Here is a 20,535-nt window from a genome sequence, read left to right on the forward strand (position 1 = left end):
CAGGACATAGTTGTTACCAACTATTTAATTTGTTTAACTTACTTGTTACTGCATTTTGAATCTGGCCTTTCAAAAACAAACCACATCCTCCCACCCTCACCTCACTGCACTATGTATTTATATCACCACTGAGCACCACTATCTCACTATTTTGTATCACTGTATGAATTTGGAAGTATAACATTCTGCAATGTGTTTCTGTTTATTGAATGTTATCAATTCTGATACACAAATCAATGAAAATCCTTTCTCTGTGTTCTTGTTCCTCTTTCCCCTTTTGTTCAAGAAATGTTTTTGCTTTCAGAAATGTATTATATGTTATGCTGAAGTAACTACGGCTAACTACAATACGCATTGTTTCTACCCAAGGGAACCATGGTTAAACTTACAACAAAGCCCCTTCAACCTGCAATAGACTACAAACGTGTGTCTTTCCAACAGGGAGGAACTCAGCTGTAGTCAAATTCCCCTTAAGGACAAGAATCAGCAGATAGGAACAAATGCCGCCAAGTTAATCAAGGGTTTGGTTCCAAAATGTAAGCGAGATATGCAAATAGCCCCAAACTAGTATCACAAAGTATTCTCTTAGACTCTGAGAGAATCGTGTGTGGCCTCCAAACTGGAATTACAGCAGAGAAAATATTGGTGCAAACGCACCCTTACCAGACCGGCACCAAGGAACAAAAAGCACCTACCCGTGCTGAGAACTCCGGCTCCAGAATAATCCGCAATGCAGAGGAAGACGGAAGCCAGACTAAAGTTTTCCGGTCTTCTTCGACGTTGACATCAAAGCCGCCAAGGATCATGGGAACTATAGTATTGAGACGCTTTCTCGATCATGCCCAGCCATGCTGAAGACTCGGGCAGTGTTCATGGTGTGTTCCTAACGCACCCGTGAATTGTGACAGTACATCCCCCTTTCAGTAGAACGCTGACAGAGTCAAGGTGTTTGCAAGCATCTCTGATGGAAAGCTTCAATTAATTTAGGGGCGTGTATCCCGTTTGCTGGTTCCCATAAATTTTCTTCTGGTCCATAGCCCTTCCATGATACCAAATACCACCTCCTTGGCTTCTCATTTTGGTATCTAGTATCTTACCTACCTCGTACTCCTTCTTGCCATTAACCCATATAGGAACAGGCGTCTTCTTTACAGGAAAATTGGAAGGTTTAAGCAAGGATACATGAAAGACCGGATGGATGCGTAAACTGGATGGTAATGCCAATTTCACTACCAACGGATTGATGCATTTAAGGATCTTGTATGGACCTATGTATTTAGAATTGAACAAACTGTTTTTTTTCAACTGAATGTTTTTGGTCGACAACCATACAACGTCCCCTTTCTTAGACAGTGGACCGGGTCTACGGTGGCGATCCACCATCTTTTTATATTGATCCTTTGCCTTCTTTAACTTTCTTGGCGTCTCTAGAAAGGTTTCCTGTATATGTGCCACTCAGTTATGTACGTCTGGCATAGCATCAGTATCACCAGGGTGTAAAAACGGGAGAAACCTTGGATGGACCCCATATGTGCTGTAGTAAGGTGTGTGTTGAGTAGAACAATGTTTGGCACTGTTGTAGGCATTTTTAGCCAACCATAACTGATTGACCCAAGCTTTAGCGTTACTATCTTTTTAACAATGTAAGCATTGTTTCAAGGTTTGATTTAGCCTTTCAGTCTGTCCATCGGTTTGAGGATGAAAGCTAGTTGACAAAGCCACAGAGATTTTTAAGGCGGCACTCCCTTCAGAATTGAGCGGTGAACTGAGTATCTCTGTCAGATACGATTTCTATTGGAAGGCCATGTAATCGAACAATGTGTATCCAGAGTAGTTTCGCTAGTTGGCCGGCTGTAGGTACTTGTTTGCATGCAATAAAATGCCCGATTTTAGTGAGATAGTCTATGACCACAACCACACTAGACAAACAAAGAAAACCCAAGGTATTGGGTTTTGAGACCTAGTCCAAGAATGTGGCTCCTAACCAGTGTGATCAGGAAAAACCAGAAAGAAAGAAAAAAAAATCTTTCTTGAGTCCCCTCACTCACCAGGGTTTCCCCACGGTGACATGCTTCATCATTGGGGCCGTCCCAGTTCTCTACGAACTGGGGCGTGCTACGACTTGCGGAATTACATAGGAGCACTTTTAGTGGAAGACTAGGTGTGGTGCAGTGTGTGGTGGAGTGATTAGAAAGTGATTAAAAATACCTTGCTAGTGGGCCTAAACAACTTTTATTCTTGCTCCTAGGTTGGTATGTCTAAAAGGGGGGTTGCACTGGGAAACCTGACTGTGATGAGTAGGAAGTCAGTGTATGATCAACATTTTTCGAGCTTCCCCTAGCTCTTCATCAGGCCCACACAGGGACCAGCCCTGTGTTTGCCACTCCTAATAAACCTTAATAGAAAAACATAGAGATAGTGAAAAAATAAAAGAAAATAAAGTGAACGCTGCTACTAATAAAGCATGCGTAATTAATACATACGTTCCCTAAGTCACGTTGTATATTTTGTTATGTGCGAGGTTGCGCTCCATTGTCTCGGGGGGGGGGGGGGGTGGTGTCTCCCTATGAAACAATCTTCAATGTTGGGGACGCTGCATCTGGGCACCTAGACCTCTCCCCGCCGGACCGCATCTTCTTCTATTTTTTCCTATTAAGGTATTACTAACTCGGATTTCGAGTTTTATCAAGAATCTTGGTGGTGCGAGAAATTGCGTGACACTGGTAAAACAATGTGGTGTGGGACACACAATATTTTGCAAATATACATAGTATCATACCCCTCTAATTTAGTGGATTAGCCTCGCCGGCGTGTCCTGCGGTGCCAAAGAAGTATACCTGTAAATTAATTGAAAAGCAGTGAGCGCACACAGCACTCGGCATCAGCAGGATTATACTTACAAGTCACCTCCTTCTTAGCTGCCTATTTACCTGCCCTTCCACTCGTGGATCACCGGTAATCTGAAACCGGTCAGCTCCCCAAGTTATAACTCCGATCTGCTGGAGAAGCGGAAGTGATGGAGAAAGGGGGCTAGGTCCAGTGCGTGGCGCTGGTCACGTGTGCGTTTCATGTGGCGGCCATATTGGAATGGTACAGTGAATGCAAAGTACCCGGTACTCAGTAGACCACTTGAAAAGTACCTGTGCATGTGGCTCCCCATATTATAAGGTCTGGACTATCACTGTTGGCTATTAAGGGGCGAAGGTCTCGTGTATCATACTATATTGGCATTACTCGCTATGAGGAATACCAGATGGATAGTGCGAGGCGGTACCTAGCCCGGGTGAGGTGCACTGTGCTTATACATGCCGGGGGTCTACACATCAAGGTTAACTCCATTAGGGCACTGGATGTATTATTAAAGTGTGCATACTGAGTCCGAGCTCTGTTAATGTTGGGTGTGTAATTTTCAAAGCTCATAGCAACGGTGGATTGCATTTGATGCTCGAAGTCGAAGTGTAGTCACTCAGGGTCATATGTCAGTGACAGGGTGATGTTCCGGTGTTAAACCATACTATATATCAAGAGTCCAGGAAAGGGGATAGAGGTACCCCCTGGAATGTAAAGTGCAAAACTATGTCCCTGCCACTAGGATTATGTTGTTCTTTGGAATGTGGTGGATTGCAATTAGTGCTAGAAGACAAAATATCGTCACTAAGGGCCAATTATCAGGAGCAGTACAAAAACTGTATACATGTAATTGAGATGGCGGTGTACCCCTAGGTCACTTATTCTGCCCAAGGTATCTCATCAAAAGAAACAATTGATGGACGGAATGCTGGACAATGCAAACATTCAGCCCCAGTCACAGGGATCCGGGTTAAATCCATCATTCTTTTGCTCACCACACCACCCCAGTTTTGACCCAGCTATATGCAAATCAGTCTTGACCTTGTTCCTTGTGGGAACAGTCCAGCCCGAACTGCCAAGCCAGGTCCTCCCTGGACCGGAAACAAGCATCCTGGGACCGGTTTTAGGGCATAACCCTTCAGCAGTCAGGCTAGCTTGAATCCAGTGGTGTAGTGAGTACGGGACCCACATCTGGGCATACCCTTCCTACTTGGGGCGACGTATGCAAAAGAAACAATTGATGGACGGAATGCTGGACAAGGCAAACATTCACCCCCAGTCACAGGGATCTGGGTTAATTCCATCATTCTTTTGCTCACCACACCACCCCAGTTTGGACCCAGCTATATGCACATCAGTCTTGACCCTGTTCCTTGTGGGAACAGTCCAGCCCGAAGTGCCAAGCCAGGTCCTCCCTGGACCAGAAACAAGCATCCTGGGACCAGTTTCAGGGCATCACCCTTCATCAGCCAGGCTAGCTTGCATCCAGTGGTGTAGTGAGCACGGGACCCACATCTGGGCATACCCTTCCCACTTAAGGCGACATATGCAAAAGAAACAATTGATGGACAGATTGCTGGACAAAGCAAACATTCACCCCCAGTCACACGGATCTGTGTTAAATCTATCATTCTTTTGCTCACCACACCACTCCAGTTTGGACCCAGCTATATGCAAATCAGTCTAGACCCTGTTCCTGGTGGAAACAGTCCAGCCTGAAATGCCAAGCCAGGTCCTCCCTAGACCGGAAATAAGCATCCTGTGACAGGTTTCAGGGCATCACCCTTGGAAGGTACTCACTTTCTCAGATACCACAGACTCAGAAGGAGACGATCAATTCCCCCATCTGGACGGTTATAACAACAGAAGGGGACAATTCGATAGACCAGGACCTAGCAACCATTTTTTAGGAAACGGCCGAGGAGGGAACTATCGCCCAAGATATCGGACCCAACAGAGGGTACAATTTGTAGCGTAGCAACAGAGGGGACAATTTGTAGTGCAGGAACAACCGCAGCAATATATACAAACGATGCGCCAACAATATTGGCGCAACTAAACAATATCCCCATTTTTAACTTAAGCAAGCAAAAACCTTGACAATAATACTGTGGGATTGCTCACCAAAGGAAATTTGTTTGTCCCCACTTCCAGACTTTCCAAATTTTAACTCCGTAGAGATCTGTTCACCTTCTTCCGAAGGATAAGACTGAAAAAGTTTTTCCTAGACAAAGACAATACAGAAGAGCCTAGTCTGTCTGGACTCAAACTTCCATCCACATTTATCCCTGGCCTGGATCTACTTGATCCCGAAGTGGAAATATTTGAGAAATCTGTGCTCTCAAAGATTGATAACATCACTAGATCTATTCTATCCCCTATATCCAATCTGACTGGACAAGAAGTCATGACTGAGTAAACTTAAAAGCAAAATTGAACTGACCATCAAACCCTGCGATAAGGGTGGGGAGTTGTCCTATTTGACACCTCTAGCTGCAAAACTAAAATGGGAGATATGCTTACAGTGCAGGAACATTATCAAAGAGTGAGGGGCGATCCTGAAAACAAAGTCAAAATTAAAATCTTTGACATATACAGGAGAGCAGAACAAGCAGGCACGATTACTTAAAAAGAGTTTGATTTCCTTTCACCCACTATGACTCGGATCCCTGTGATCTACGGGTTACCTAAAACCCATAAGAACCATTTAGATCCTCCCCTACAACCGATAGTGTCCACGATAGGACCGGCCACTGAACCGCTTTCGAAGTATATCGATGTTTTCCTCAAACCCATAGTGACCCAGCTTCCATCGTATATTAGAGATACGGGCCATCTTATCTCTAACATTGAAAACATGCCATTCAACATCAATACTCAAATTTTGGTCACCATGGACAATGAGGCATTGTATACAAATGTGCCACAACAACAGGCACTTCTAGTGGACCGCGAGTATTTTGAACAATTTGAAGTGGAACCTAACTCCGAATTCATTATCCAATGCTTGGACTTTGTGCTCAGTGAACATTTCTTCAAATTTGATGGAGAACTGTTCAAGCAGCTGAAGGAAGTTAGCATGGGGGCCGCTTGCGCCCCCAGTGTAACCAACTTGTACATGGGCAACTTCGAGCAGAATTTCATATACAACTAAGTTGCGCCCTTTTATGAAAATATACTATCATGGCACCGATTCATAGATGACATCTTCTTTATCTGGGAAGGTGATGAGGCTGACCTGGACCAATTTTTGGATTAGATCAACCTGTGTGATCATAATCTTAAATTCACCCCGAATAGAAGCAAAGAGAAAGTAGAATTTCTCGATGTCTGGATAGAACACAGGGCCCACCACATCACTGTATCTCTTTACACTAAACCTACAGTTAAAAACACACTCCTTAACTACAGCAGCTATCATCCCCGCTGTCAAAAGGACGGGATTCCCTTCAACCAGTTCCTGTGCTTGCGCAGCAACGGCACTAACATCAATGACTTTGATACTCATGCGGATATCCTTAAAACTACATTTCTAGCTCGCGGATATCCCAAAAGACTAGTCCATGACTCCTACAAGAGGGCGAAATACTTTAATAGAGACTATGTTTGTACCCAAACCTGACTCCACAGATAAGAAATTAGTCTGTGTGACTCGCCACTCGAACCTGAATCCCAAAATACAACAAGCCATCTATTCTGAGTGGCACTTGCTTAATATTCGAGAGGACATTCCAAAACTTCCTAAACCCATTTTTGCCTTCAGTTGGAATAAGAATCTCCGGAACTTCTTAGTGAGGGCAAAACCTGATCAAACTGACTCGTTCCTACAAAAGTCTATTACAGGAGATACCCTCATCAACGGCAACCACAGATGTGGCAGGTGCCAGGTGTGTGATAACGCCATTGTCGCCGACCATATTAACATCAGGAACAAACTCATCAAATTAAATCAAATGACCAACTGCAGGACCACGAATGTGGTGTACTGCATAGTTTATCCTTGCAACCTCTCCTAGGTGGGCGAAACGGGCAGAGAGATTAGAAGGTGAATTGGAGAGCACAAATCCAAAATTCGGACCTCCAAAACATCAGCCCCATTAGTCCACCATTGGCTTCAAATGAGACATATGGAAACCGATCTTAAATGGACATTGCTAGAGAAGATTGCATTTGCCAAATGTCGGGACGATAGCAAACTTCGTAAGACCAGGGAAGTGTTTTGGATTTTCTTTCTGAAATCTGAGAAGCAAGGATTGAATGAACACACTGCCTGGAAGCAAGCTATCTGAACCTCACTGTTCCTCTGACCTCTTTTCAGCGTGCCCTACTCTCGCCTGAGAGGGCCACACTCCGCGAACTTTAGCCCCACTCAGATGAAGGCCAATACATAGCAGGGGGACGTCTCCAGCCAATCATCTTCTGTCTTGTATATTCGATCAAGAGGGACTTCGTTACTCCCCCTGAAGCTCGGGATGCCTGAATCCGGCCGCCACCCCTGGAGGAGATCCCGGTGTCCCTCCTGCTCCATGGGATCCTTTTTGTGTGCCTAACCCGGTCGGACGTTCGCAAACACTGGGATGGCAGCGCGACCTTGAGGACCCGCCCATTTGTGTATAGGGAATTTTAGCTATGGTGATTCCAAACCCACATGGGTCTACGAGTTCAGATTTTTCCCGTCTTCCTTCTTTGCATTTTTAGGTCTCGCCTGACCCAGCGCATGCACTGGTGAGACTTTTTGAGAGGGCTCCAAAAAGTGCTACCAGGCCATCCTGGAACTACAGTGCATGTGCGCGGGCGCGCGCGCCACGCTTGACTGCGATTACTTTCACTTTCGTGGCCGCACGGCCGCTTTGATGTTTGATCGCGATCGCAATCACTTTCGCGGCCGCTTGTTTTCTACTTGCTAATAGTCACTCTCCTTTTCTTTCATCCATCCTCAATTCCCCCTTATACCCGGCTCCCGTTTCTTACTCCCTCTTTCTATCTCACCTCCATAGCTCATGTTGTTTTCTTCTTTCTGCCTCCCGTTCTCTGTCTACACCAAATCTACGTCTTTCACCTCCATATCTCCTTCCTGCCTCTATTCTCCCATCGCTTGTTTTTAGTTATATCTGCTTTTCCTCTCTTTTCTCCTTGCATATTTTCTCACCCTTCCTGCTACTTCCCTCATTTTTTGTGTCTCTCTCTTCTTTCTGTGAACCGCAGCACAACCTTCCCCTCTCTCTATTTTAAGCATATTTTGGCCCGGGCTCTCAATTTACTGGAGCAGCGCCAGCAGCAATGTCCTAAAAGTAGCAATGTGGTAAAGGTCAGTCATGTACCGCCCTGGCGCTGGCATGAGCTGCGGGGCCTAAAGCGCTGAATGGTGACATATTTCTTTGCAGGAAAGAAACAGAATTTTCGCAGGCCTGCTCATCTAAGGCCAGCGGAGATGGGAGAAAGTCATTCACATGACCCTCATTGTCTCAACCCAGTTGGTCTTTAAGAGACACCATCGACATCTCTCAGTTTCAGGAGAACTAGTTGCTAGCTGCTTTGGATGAATGCACACAAATCGAAATATCAGGAATGAAATGTCAAAGGTCATATGAGGTCGACATCTAACCATAGAGCACACTTAAATTCAGGAATCGGAAATCTGATTTGTTTTAAAAACCAGTTCTGGAGAGTGTGCCAGTATATATTTTATTAGTATAATCTGTTTTCTTCGTCTGGCGATTACTATCTCAATGTCACCTAAGTGGCATTCACACGGTGAATGCTGCCACCTGCCGGTAAAGCCAATGCTAACAATCGCCGGATGCCAAGGCCTTAATTGCCCCCAGTTTTCTGTATTGAGGTTGAAAATTCTTCAACAAAACTTGATTCCTCGTACGGTCAAATCAAAGATGACATGTTAGCTATGTTTTACTTCTACTTGTCTCAACCCAAAAAATCTGAAATCAATCTGTCCTTTGTCAAACCCGGTGGTTAGTCTAAATATCGAGTTTTAAATGTCGACCTACAAGTATATCGAGTTGTTAATATCGTAGGTAAAGAATATCGAAGTCAAGAATATCGATGGACAGAATATCGACCCCAAGGTAAGTATTATCGAAGTTAATAATATCGAAGTCATTAATATAGATGTAAGTAATATCGTAATGAAAAATTTCGATGTCAATAATATCGATATTTTATTAGTGTAATGTATTTTAATATGTATTTTATTTGTATGTTAAAGATTATTGTAATGTATTTTAATACATTTAAAAATAAATGTTTAGAGATTAATAATTATTTAAAATATAATTTAGCGTTTTAGTATCAGAGCGGGTTGTGGGTTTATAGGGGAATAGGGTGGGAAGTAATTTAATTATAATTAATTAATATGTATTGTTTAATTGGTATTTATGATTAATTAATTGTTAGTTAATTACTAATTGTAAATTAAATATATTAATTGATTAATTAATTGTTAATTAATTATTAATTGTAAATTAATTTTATTAATTGGTTAATTATATAAGTTATAATTAGTTTAATATTAATATTTATTTATTGGTATTGTTAATTAATTAATTGTTAATTACTAATTAATTGGTGATTTAATTTTATTAAGTGATTAATTGATGATTAAATTAATTATGTGAATTTTTATGTGCAGTGGGTTGTGGGTTTATAGGGGAATAGGGTGGGATGTAATTAAATTCAAATAATTACTGATAATTTTTATTTACTTGTAATTAATAATAATTAATTGTTAATTAATTATTAATTGGTAATTAATTGGTATTAGTACGTTAAATATAGTAAATATAAATAATTTATTATTTCATGTTATTTGTTGTTATTGCTAATTAATGTATTGTTAATTAATAATTAATTTGTGAATAATTGTAATTTGGTAGTTAATATGTATAAATTAGTAAATAATAAGTATATTAATTATAAAGAATGTATTATTAATTGTAAATAATAGATAAACTGATATTTAAATGTATTGTGTATTTTGTATGTGTAGTGTGTTGTGTGGTAAAGGGGGAATAGTGTGGGATGTAATTTAAAGTTATTTATATAAATATTTATTTTAAATAATTGGTATTTAAGAATAAATATTTTGTAAATTAATTATTAATATGCTATTTTTTTATAACTAATTATTTAATTGGTTATTATGTTTATAGAATCCCTATGCTATCCAGTGCTTTCCCAACTGTTTTACTATCTGGAGTAGGAATAGTAATTTTTACCCCTAAGCTATCCAGCGCTTTTCCTACTGTTGCACTCTCTGGAGTTGGAATAGTAATTTTTACCCCTACGCTATCCAGCGCTTTCCCTACTGTTTCACTTACTGGAGTGGGAATAGTAATTTGTACCCCTACGCTATCCAGCGTTTTCACTACTGTTGCACTCTCTGGAGTGGGAATAGTAATTTTTACCCCTACGCTATCCAACGCTTTCCCTACTGTTGGACTCACTGGAGTGGGAATAGTAATTTTTACTCCTACGCTATCCAACGTTTTCCCTACTATTGCACCCTCTGGAGTTGGAATAGTAATTTTTTTCCCTACGCTATCCAACACTTTCCCTACTGTTGCACTCTCTGGAGTGGGAATAGTAATTTTTACCCTTACGCTATCCAACGCTTTCCCTACTATTGCACTCTCGGGAGTTGGAATAGTAATTTTTACCCCTACGCTATCCAACGCTTTCCCTACTGTTGCACTCTTTGGAGTTGGAATAGTAATTTTTACCCCTACGCTATCCAGCGCTTTCCCTACTGTTTCACTTACTGGAGTGGGAATAGTAATTTGTACCCCTACGCTATCCAACGCTTTCCCTACTGTTGCACTCTCTGGAGTTGGAATAGTAATTTTTACCCCTACGCTATCCAGCGCTTTTCCTACTGTTGCACTCTCTGGAGTTGGAATAGTAATTTTTACCCCTACGCTATCCAGCGCTTTCCCTACTGTTTCACTTACTGGAGTGGGAATAGTAATTTTTACCCCTACGCTATCCAGCGCTTTCCCTACTGTTTCACTTACTGGAGTGGGAATAGTAATTTGTACCCCTATGCTATCCAGCGTTTTCACTACTGTTGCACTCTCTGGAGTGGGAATAGTAATTTTTACCCCTACGCTATCCAACGCTTTCCCTACTGTTGGACTCACTGGAGTGGGAATAGTAATTTTTACTCCTACGCTATCCAACGTTTTCCCTACTATTGCACTCTCTGGAGTTGGAATAGTAATTTTTTTCCCTACGCTATCCAACACTTTCCCTACTGTTGCACTCTCTGGAGTGGAAATAGTAATTTTTACCCTTACGCTATCCAACGCTTTCCCTACTATTGCACTGTCTGGAGTTGGAATAGTAATTTTTACCCCTACGCTATCCAGCGCTTTCCCTACTGTTGCACTCTTTGGAGTTGGAATAGTAATTTTTACCCCTACGCTATCCAGCGCTTTCCCTACTGTTTCACTTACTGGAGTGGGAATAGTAATTTGTACCCCTACGCTATCCAACGCTTTCCCTACTGTTGCACTCTCTGGAGTTGGAATAGTAATTTTTACCCCTACGCTATCCAGCGCTTTTCCTACTGTTGCACTCTCTGGAGTTGGAATAGTAATTTTTACCCCTACGCTATCCAGCGCTTTCCCTACTGTTTCACTTACTGGAGTGGGAATAGTAATTTGTACCCCTACGCTATCCAGCGTTTTCACTGCTGTTGCACTCTCTGGTGTGGGAATAGTCATTTTTACCCCTATGCTATGCAATGTTTTCCCTACTGTTGCACTCATTGGAGTGGGAATAGTAATTTTTACTCCTAAGCTATCCAGCGTTTTCACTACTGTTGCACTCTCTGGAGTGGGAATAGTAATTTTTACCCCTACGCTATCCAACGCTTTCCCTACTGTTGGACTCACTGGAGTGGGAATAGTAATTTTTACCACTATGCTATCCAGTGGTTTCCCTACTGTTGCATTCTCTGTAGTTGGAATAGTATTTTTTTTCCCTACGCTATCCAACACTTTCCCTACTGTTGCACTCTCTGGAATGGGAATAGTAATTTTTACCCTTACGCTATCCAACGCTTTCCCTACTATTGCACTCTCTGGAGTTGGAACAGTAATTTTTACCCCTACGCTATCCAACGCTTTCCCTACTGTTGCACTCTTTGGAGTTGGAATAGTAATTTTTACCCCTACGCTATCCAACGTTTTCCCTACTGTTGCACTCTCTGGAGTGGGAATAGTAATTTTTACCCCTACGCTATCCAGCGCTTTCCCTACTGTTGCACTCTTTGGAGTTGGAATAGTAATTTTTACCCCTACGCTATCCAGCGCTTTCCCTACTGTTTCACTTACTGGAGTGGGAATAGTAATTTGTACCCCTACGCTATCCAACGCTTTCCCTACTGTTGCACTCTCTGGAGTTGGAATAGTAATTTTTACCCCTACGCTATCCAGCGCTTTTCCTACTGTTGCACTCTCTGGAGTTGGAATAGTAATTTTTACCCCTACGCTATCCAGCGTTTTCCTACTGTTTCACTTACTGGAGTGGGAATAGTAATTTGTACCCCTACGCTATCCAGCGTTTTCACTGCTGTTGCACTCTCTGGTGTGGGAATAATAATTTTTACCCCTATGCTATGCAATGTTTTCCCTACTGTTGCACTCATTGGAGTGGGAATAGTAATTTTTACTCCTAAGCTATCCAGCGTTTTTACTACTGTTGCACTCTCTGGAGTGGGAATAGTAATTTTTACCCCTACGCTATCCAACGCTTTCCCTACTGTTGGACTCACTGGAGTGGGAATAGTAATTTTTACCACTATGCTATCCAGTGGTTTCCCTACTGTTGCATTCTCTGTAGTTGGAATAGTAATTTTTTTCCCTACGCTATCCAACACTTTCCCTACTGTTGCACTCTCTGGAATGGGAAGAGTAATTTTTACTCTTACGCTATCCAACGCTTTCCCTACTATTGCACTCTCTGGAGTTGGAACAGTAATTTTTACCCCTACGCTATCCAACGCTTACCCTACTGTTGGACTCTTTGGAGTTGGAATAGTAATTTTTACCCCTACGCTATCCAACGTTTTCCCTACTGTTGCACTCTCTGGAGTGGGAATAGTAATTTTTACCTTTACGCTATCCAACGCTTTCCCTACTATTGCACTCTCTGGAGTTGGAATAGTAATTTTAACCCTATGCTATCCAACGCTTTCCCTACTGTTGCACTCTTTGGAGTTGGAATAGTAATTTTTACCCCTACGGTATCCAACATTTTTCTTACTGTTGTTTTTGTTGGAGTTGGACTAGTAGTTTTATTGTGTCTGATATTTAATATGTTTTGTATTATTTTTGCTATTGTAATATATCATTAATAATAAAAATTATTCACATTAAAAATATTGATTATAATTTGCTATATGTAATTATTAAATATTTATTAATGTTATTGTTTTATGTGTATAGATGTATTGGTAATTTTTAAAAACATTTAATAATTTATATGTTACAGAAATTATTATTAAAATTAATTATTAAGTAAGTATATATATTATATATTATATGTATATGTTTAATTAAAGTTTTATTAAATTATATATATTAATTATACATTTTAAATATTATACAATATATTTAATTATGTTTATTTAATTTCTAAGTATAATTTGGTTTATTTTACATATATTTTTAAAGTAAAAGAAAAACGATATTTTTAATAACGATATTTTTGACATCGATATTTAATTTTTGATATTTTTGTACTTACCATGTTGTAGATAGGATGTCGATATTCTTGACATCGATACTTTTGTTGCGATATATTTGTAGGTCGATTTTCTGTCTGTCGAAATTATGTCATACAACCGTCAAACCCACCTGAGAGCAACAACGTATACCACACACTTTGTTTTGAGAGATTTATTGATATTAACTTTAAAACAAAAACATTTTACTATCTTTGGGTTAAAAGGAGTTCAGACTGTTATGGTATAAAGGTAGCGATCTGTTCTTTCTGACTAAACCGTAGTGCTACCTACATGGTCCTGATAATGCTTAATTTGAGCGGGTGGTTTCCGGTGCTCGGCACCAGGGCGGTTAATTTTTAAAAGTAGCACTTATGACAGACAGTCTGCCACATACTGGCGCCGTTTGTCTAATTTAGAGATGAGCACAACAACAGTTGTTTATTAATTCAATACACAAAAATGACTACTACCTACCACTCAAACCACTCTTATAGCTTTGGTGGCCTGGAATAGTCTGCCTTGTCAAACTTAAGAGTGTGATGGCTAGTACCTGTTTTGGTGCTGTTATTGGCAGCGTTGGTAGTGGCAATGGGTGGGGCAAACTGCGCTGGTCTCCTGAGGCGGGCCCTAGCATTTGTTTTTTTTTTTTTACAAATTGAGCACTGGGGGACCATCCTCGCTGTTTAAGCAATCATATTTTTGCTTCCTTTAACTCCCTGGATCCAATTGATAAAGCTATTGGCACATGTAACCTCCGCTTACAGGTACAAATGTGCTTTTAAGGGTATAAAAACACTTTTGCAATTTACAAAAGGTGTTTTCACACTCATACACAGATTTACTGACATGATTGTGTTTGTTTGCTCATCTCCACTCCTAGAGTTGGCTACTGAGTGTTCCAGTGCAGGATTGGCAATTTTTTCATGATCCTTCCCATCCAGGAAACAGTTGGAGATTTACTTCCATTAAGGGTAGGAGAAAACCACTGACCAGTTTGAAAATAGCAAATGAATACTGCTGTTGTCTGTGGTGCAGAGGGGGATGTTCGAGGCTACTACTGGCTTTCTGGTGTACTCCTAGAAACCTGTGCATATTCCTACAGATCTGCAATCTGCACTCGTGTGAATTAGCAAACTGCCACATTCAGGTTTCATTTTTGTAAAGAATCGAGAAATATATTATTGAGCTGTCCCAGTGCTGCACTTTGAAGCAGCGGTTCAGTGAGTTAAGATATCACAGCAACATCATAGAAACACAGGAAGTTCATCCACTGTGAGAATCCAGAATTTGACTTTACACATCTTTATTCTATGCCTTAGATGGCTCTACCCCAGTTCTCACCAAAGAACCATAGTTCCTAATTCCTAACTGGATCACTGACAGAATATCGGAAACAGAAATACCGTGTGGACAGAATATCATGTCAATAATATGGAGGCCTAAAATATAGAGACAAGAAGTGCACATAGGTAAGTATAGATTTACAATTCTTAACTCCACCTCTATGTACCTTGAAGATATACATAACATCAAGGCACATAGAGGTGGAGTTATTTATAGTATAAGTTTGCTTACACATAGAGCTACTCACCTTCACTATATTTGTGTCCTCAGTATTCTTGATACAATATTTTGTTCCACGATGTTTCTGTTTCCGATATTCTGTCTAAATGTCGCCTACCTAGCATATATCGTTTTTACACCACTACATCTCTGGTAGAGTCATACTGGACAATAACTCAATCGTGCTATTACGCTTCTTCCACCCACTGTTCCTTCAACTACACCCCACCAACAGGCACATTCCTTCCCACTCCAACATACCAGGTTCTATCACTCCTCATATTTATGCAACATGTTGCTCTTCCAGGACAGAAGATACCCTATTTTCCAGTACAGCAAAACTCCCCAGCTAGTTTATCCGCGCTGTTAATACTAACCCTGGGCGTAGTTCGCGTAGTAGCGCTACGCGTAGCTACGCAAAGTGCACTATGCGAGATACGCGTAGCGCTACGCGAACTGCATAGTGCGCTGTTCGCGATGATTGCACAGTGCCGGATGCTTGTCCGCACTGTGCAATCATTGAAAACGGCATCTTGCACAGTGCGAGCTGTCGTTTTCTGCCGCTCGAGTAGATTTTTACTCGAGCGGCAGCTTTCTCAACGCAGACTGGTAGTTTCTCATCGCGAGCAGTCGTGAGCATACGCGGCCACTCGCAATGAGAAACCTGACCTCCCCGCATTGAGAATCTCACCGGGAGGTTTATTTTCCACGCTCGTGATCAGCAACTTGATGTTGCTGATCGCGAACGAGGAAAAAGTCTCGCCAGGATGTCATATTGCTCACTCGCGGTCGCCAACTTGATGTTGAGGATCGCGAGCGAGCAAAAAATACCAACTATGCTTCGCTACGTGTTTTTGCACGGTGCTACGTGCAATTCGTGTAGCACAAACTACGCAAACTACGCGAGCATAGCGTAGTTGTCTGCCCAGGGTTAGTGGGCCCGTCCCATTAAACACCGACTCACAAGAGAGAACACCAATTCCAGCCTGACACAGCGATTCCTACTAGATCCCCTTTCCTTCGACAATTCTTCATCAAAATGACCAATCCTCAACTCATAAGACGTTATCTAGTTTTGTAAGACGAACTTACCATAACTTAAATGAGGCTTTCTCACACTACACTAAATCTTCTTTGCTTAGATCTCAACTCTTTGCACTTGGTCATACTTAATCCTGTTAAACCATATGGATTCTCACTAGACCAGTTCTGTTCCCAAAAGCACACTTGACCATAGCTCCTTATAGCGCCCCCCTTCCATTACACCACACCTCTTGTTTAAGACTACATCTCCTCCCATGAGTCGATTCCCACTTAATCAAAGCTGAATCCAACTAATCACGTATTCTTCCATTAAGTCACACCTCTTAACCTTTCTTCCTCCCAATAAAAGACTGCAGCCTCAATCAATAAGGAAATCGAGGTTGCAACTTTGCTTCATTTTAATCTCGGACACATTTCAATTATGTATTACCACAAGTGGCATGTAGTAACCACTGCCACTAAATACTGCTGTTGGTAATTGCCACCCTGCCTCGCTGATGGTTAAAACTACAACACTTTGGTCACATTTCCAGTAGCATCAAAAGTACATCAAAGTGTTGAGCCAGCCGGAAAGATACTTACATTTCAGGGACAGGAATTTTTATACTGTAGCACAAACCACTCCTGCTTACTTTACTGAGTGTTTAGTGGGCACACAAACCATGTTCCACCTTGTGTCAGGTGACTGTCGGTTTTACTTCTTGAAAGAATAAGATGACACCTATCCCAGTACGGGCACAATCCCTTGACTGAGCAACACATTCTAACACTAGAGCATATCTCGCCCAGGTAGTCCACACCTCTTCCCACAAGAGCACATTTCACTCCTCTAGGCCATATCTTATCCCATCAGCCCACAGGTTATGCTACAACACCACGCTTCAATGCAACAGACTCCACCTCGTCCCACTAAACTACAAAACCTTACAGTAGGCCACACCACCTTATACAAGCCATCACTTTCTTCTTTATTGAGTCCCACCAAGAAGGATGGACCATGCCTCTTCTCAATGTATTGTATCGGAGACTCTTTTTAAAAATATGTATATATTTGCGGTTTTCAAACAGTATAGACCTCATCACAGCAATTTCAGCACATCAGTATACGTATAGCAATGGTATGACTTGTCCATGTATACGGAAGGATGAAGAATGCAAAAAAAGACAATAAAGGAAATAAGAGCACAAATAAGAATAAGGAAGGCAAGGCATAGATTGAACAGTGCATTCTACACAACTTATTGCGATCGTGTCTGTGCATGGGTCCCTTAAACAGTATAACATGGCGGATAAAACTGGATTCAAACGTTACAAAGCCATGAGAGGTGGGCACATACAGGCAACCTTGGTGGCCCAGCCATGTCATGGCAAACCAAGCATTGGCATAGCCAATAGGTCTAGCTTTTGGGACCTTATAAGTATTTAGTTATGCAGCACAACACTTATAAGGTCCCAAAGACGAGACCTATTGGCTATGCCAATGCTTGTTTCTAATGTGTCTAGCCCTCCCGGTTTCCTTAGATGATTCTATGTTGCCCTGCCGGCACTAACCACTTCTACTGCCGAGCGTTTTTTTGGTCTGTAAGGCAGCCTGAACTGTAGTGTTACTGCAGTAATGGAGCCCGATTTTACCACACTCTGTCCATCTCTTTTCAGATTTGTGACGTATTGCATGCTGATTAAAGGTGTGACCACTAGAAAGAGCGCGCTGTTATTAACCTACTCCACATCCGGATCCCTGTATTTCTCTGAGAGATATATTCCTCCAGGTAAAGCGCCAGTCATTGCTGTATGAGTGTAACATGTGCACTTTGGAGATCTGTGGTCGTTCTCGCACTTTTTTTGACCACCTGGATTAATACACAGCTAAAAATGTGGGACTACGGCACTAAACCCAGAGCATGCATATAATTAATTAACTTTATCTAGATTCAGTGCACTTCTACAGCCCCATGGTTCTGCTTAAGAGTAGTTCGTCGAATGTGCCATATGCTATTTAAAAATCGAGATACAGCAAAGACTATTGGTGGGTAAGTATCATACTTTAAAACTCTGTAGGCCTCTGTGCAACGCACAAAGCCTAGGTTCTTACAGAGTTGTATTAACCAGCGCTTACGAGGCAACTGATAGGCTGGACAGAGGAACAGAACGTGTATTTCGGACTCCACCTTATAATTACATGCAGGACAATCCCTCTTTTGTTCTTTGACCCACTTGCTGGTAATTGCTAGTAAGGGGAGAGTCCCTAGTCTAAATTGCACGTAAAGTTGCCTAGCCAGTGGGGGTTGAATGAAGTCCAAAAACTGTTCCTTACTGTATGTATTTTTAACTAGCAAAAATTCTGCTGTTAAGCGACCACGTGAGGCACTTTCTTCTAAGGACATTAGATTGATTTGTCTAAAACATTTGACTAGTTCAAGCCTTGATGTCATGGTGCATGATGAGGCCTGGTTTACCCAGCTTGGTGGCTAGGTCCCTTATGTAACGGAACCACAGGAGCTTTTTAATAGTACTTAAAGTCAGAAGCTCCTTTAGCTCGGCCCTATAGACAGACAGCTCTGGGGTCACCCAAAGCCTCCTCCAAAATGTCAGTGGTCTCAGGGTGATCTCTTGCTCAAGGGGCCTGATACCCATGTCCATGCGGAGGGGAATGAGAGGAGTACTACGGGGTAGGCCCATGAGCTGCCGCACAAAGTTGTTCTCAACCTTCGCTTAGTTAGAGGTGGAGCAGTGCCCCCAGAGCTCCACCCCATATAACGTGGCACCCCTTGCTTGAGCTATGTAGATTTCCACCACAGGGGTTACTGGTTTACAAACGGAACTTCTGTACATCTTCATTATACCACCCACTATCTGGCTTAACCACAGTCTTGCTTTGGCCAACTGGGGCCCCCATTCATAATGCTCTGACAGGGTGACTCACAAATAGTCAAATATCTTTACTCTTTCTAAAAGAGTACCACTTAGCGAAGGGTTTGGCCTGGACGTGCTAAGAGGGTTGAAGATCATATATTTGGTTTTATTTAGATTGATCTCCAGCCCTCGCAGCTTACAAAAATTAGCAAAGCCATCGAGCGTGCGCTGGATGCCCAATTATCTTTTTTAAAGTAACAGGGTGTAACTTGGGAGCATCGATGTCCTTGATGTTTGTAAGATAATCGACCGGACCATTAATGAAAAGACAAAATAAAGTAGGGGCCAGAACGCATCCCTGTCGTACCCCCATTTGGACAGGGAAACTAGAAGTAAGTTCCCCGTATTTTCCACAGCGTACTTGCGCAAAGTTTCCCAAATGGAGCCTCTCTATGACCTTGAGAAGATAGGGAGGAATCCCAAGATCACTCAGCACCTTCCAGAGCTTCTCCCGGGGAACCAAATCAAAGGCTGACTTCAGATCAACGAATATAAGGTAGAGGCTGCCACCCTCTATAGTCACCGTTTTCCAGAAAAGTAGTTGTAATCTGAATATCTGGTCTACGGTTGACATGTTTGATCTGAAGCCGGCCTGGTAGGGACTTAGTATTTTTTCCTCCTCCATCCAGCCCTGGAGACGGTCCAAAAGCACTCGGCCGAAAAGTTTTTGAGTGATGTCAATTAAACTAAGCGGCCTATAGTTGGAGGGTGAAAGGGGGCAACCCTTTTTAAGTATGGGGACTATCTACACCCCACGTCAGGTATCGGGCGGATCCAGACCCTTCAGAACAGCATTAAAAAGGGCACACAAATATGGTGCCCATATATTTGGTTCTTACCGGAAAAGGTCCCCTGGTAGTTTGTCTAAACCTGGCGCTTTGTTCGGGTGTAACTTTTTAATGGCGTTTTCCACCTATGTCATGGTGATCTCCAGAAACCCCGCCAAGTGGACCTCCGCTATCACGCTAGTGGGAGTAGAATTGACAGAGCCACCCTCCCCAATGGCATATAATGACCCAAAGTGGGTTTCCCAAGCTTCAGGCGCCATGTTAGGCTCGATAGACGATCTCCCTTCCCTATCACCCAAGCTTACTATGGCCCAGAAAGTTTCCAGATTTTTATCATTAAGGGCGATCCTGAGGGATTCCCACCTCTCTGCTTCCCAGTTTTTTTTTTCCTGATAGGTGGTCCGTTTATACGTGGCCCTAGAAAGCTTGATTAGTGTCCTGTCCTTCGCCTTCACTGCATCCAAGAGGTCCTTCTTAGCTTTACGGCAATTATTGTTAAACCAGGAACATTTATTTCGATTATTTACCCATCTACGCACACAAGGAAAAAACACATCAGCCAATTTCATGGTTTAGCTCGGTGTGTATTTTCCCTGCCACTTCTAGATCCCGGATGGGCCCGTCCGCCTGCGT

The sequence above is a fragment of the Triturus cristatus genome, chromosome 6 (genome assembly GCF_964204655.1).
Source record: "Triturus cristatus chromosome 6, aTriCri1.1, whole genome shotgun sequence".
NCBI classification, from domain to species: domain Eukaryota; kingdom Metazoa; phylum Chordata; class Amphibia; order Caudata; family Salamandridae; genus Triturus; species Triturus cristatus.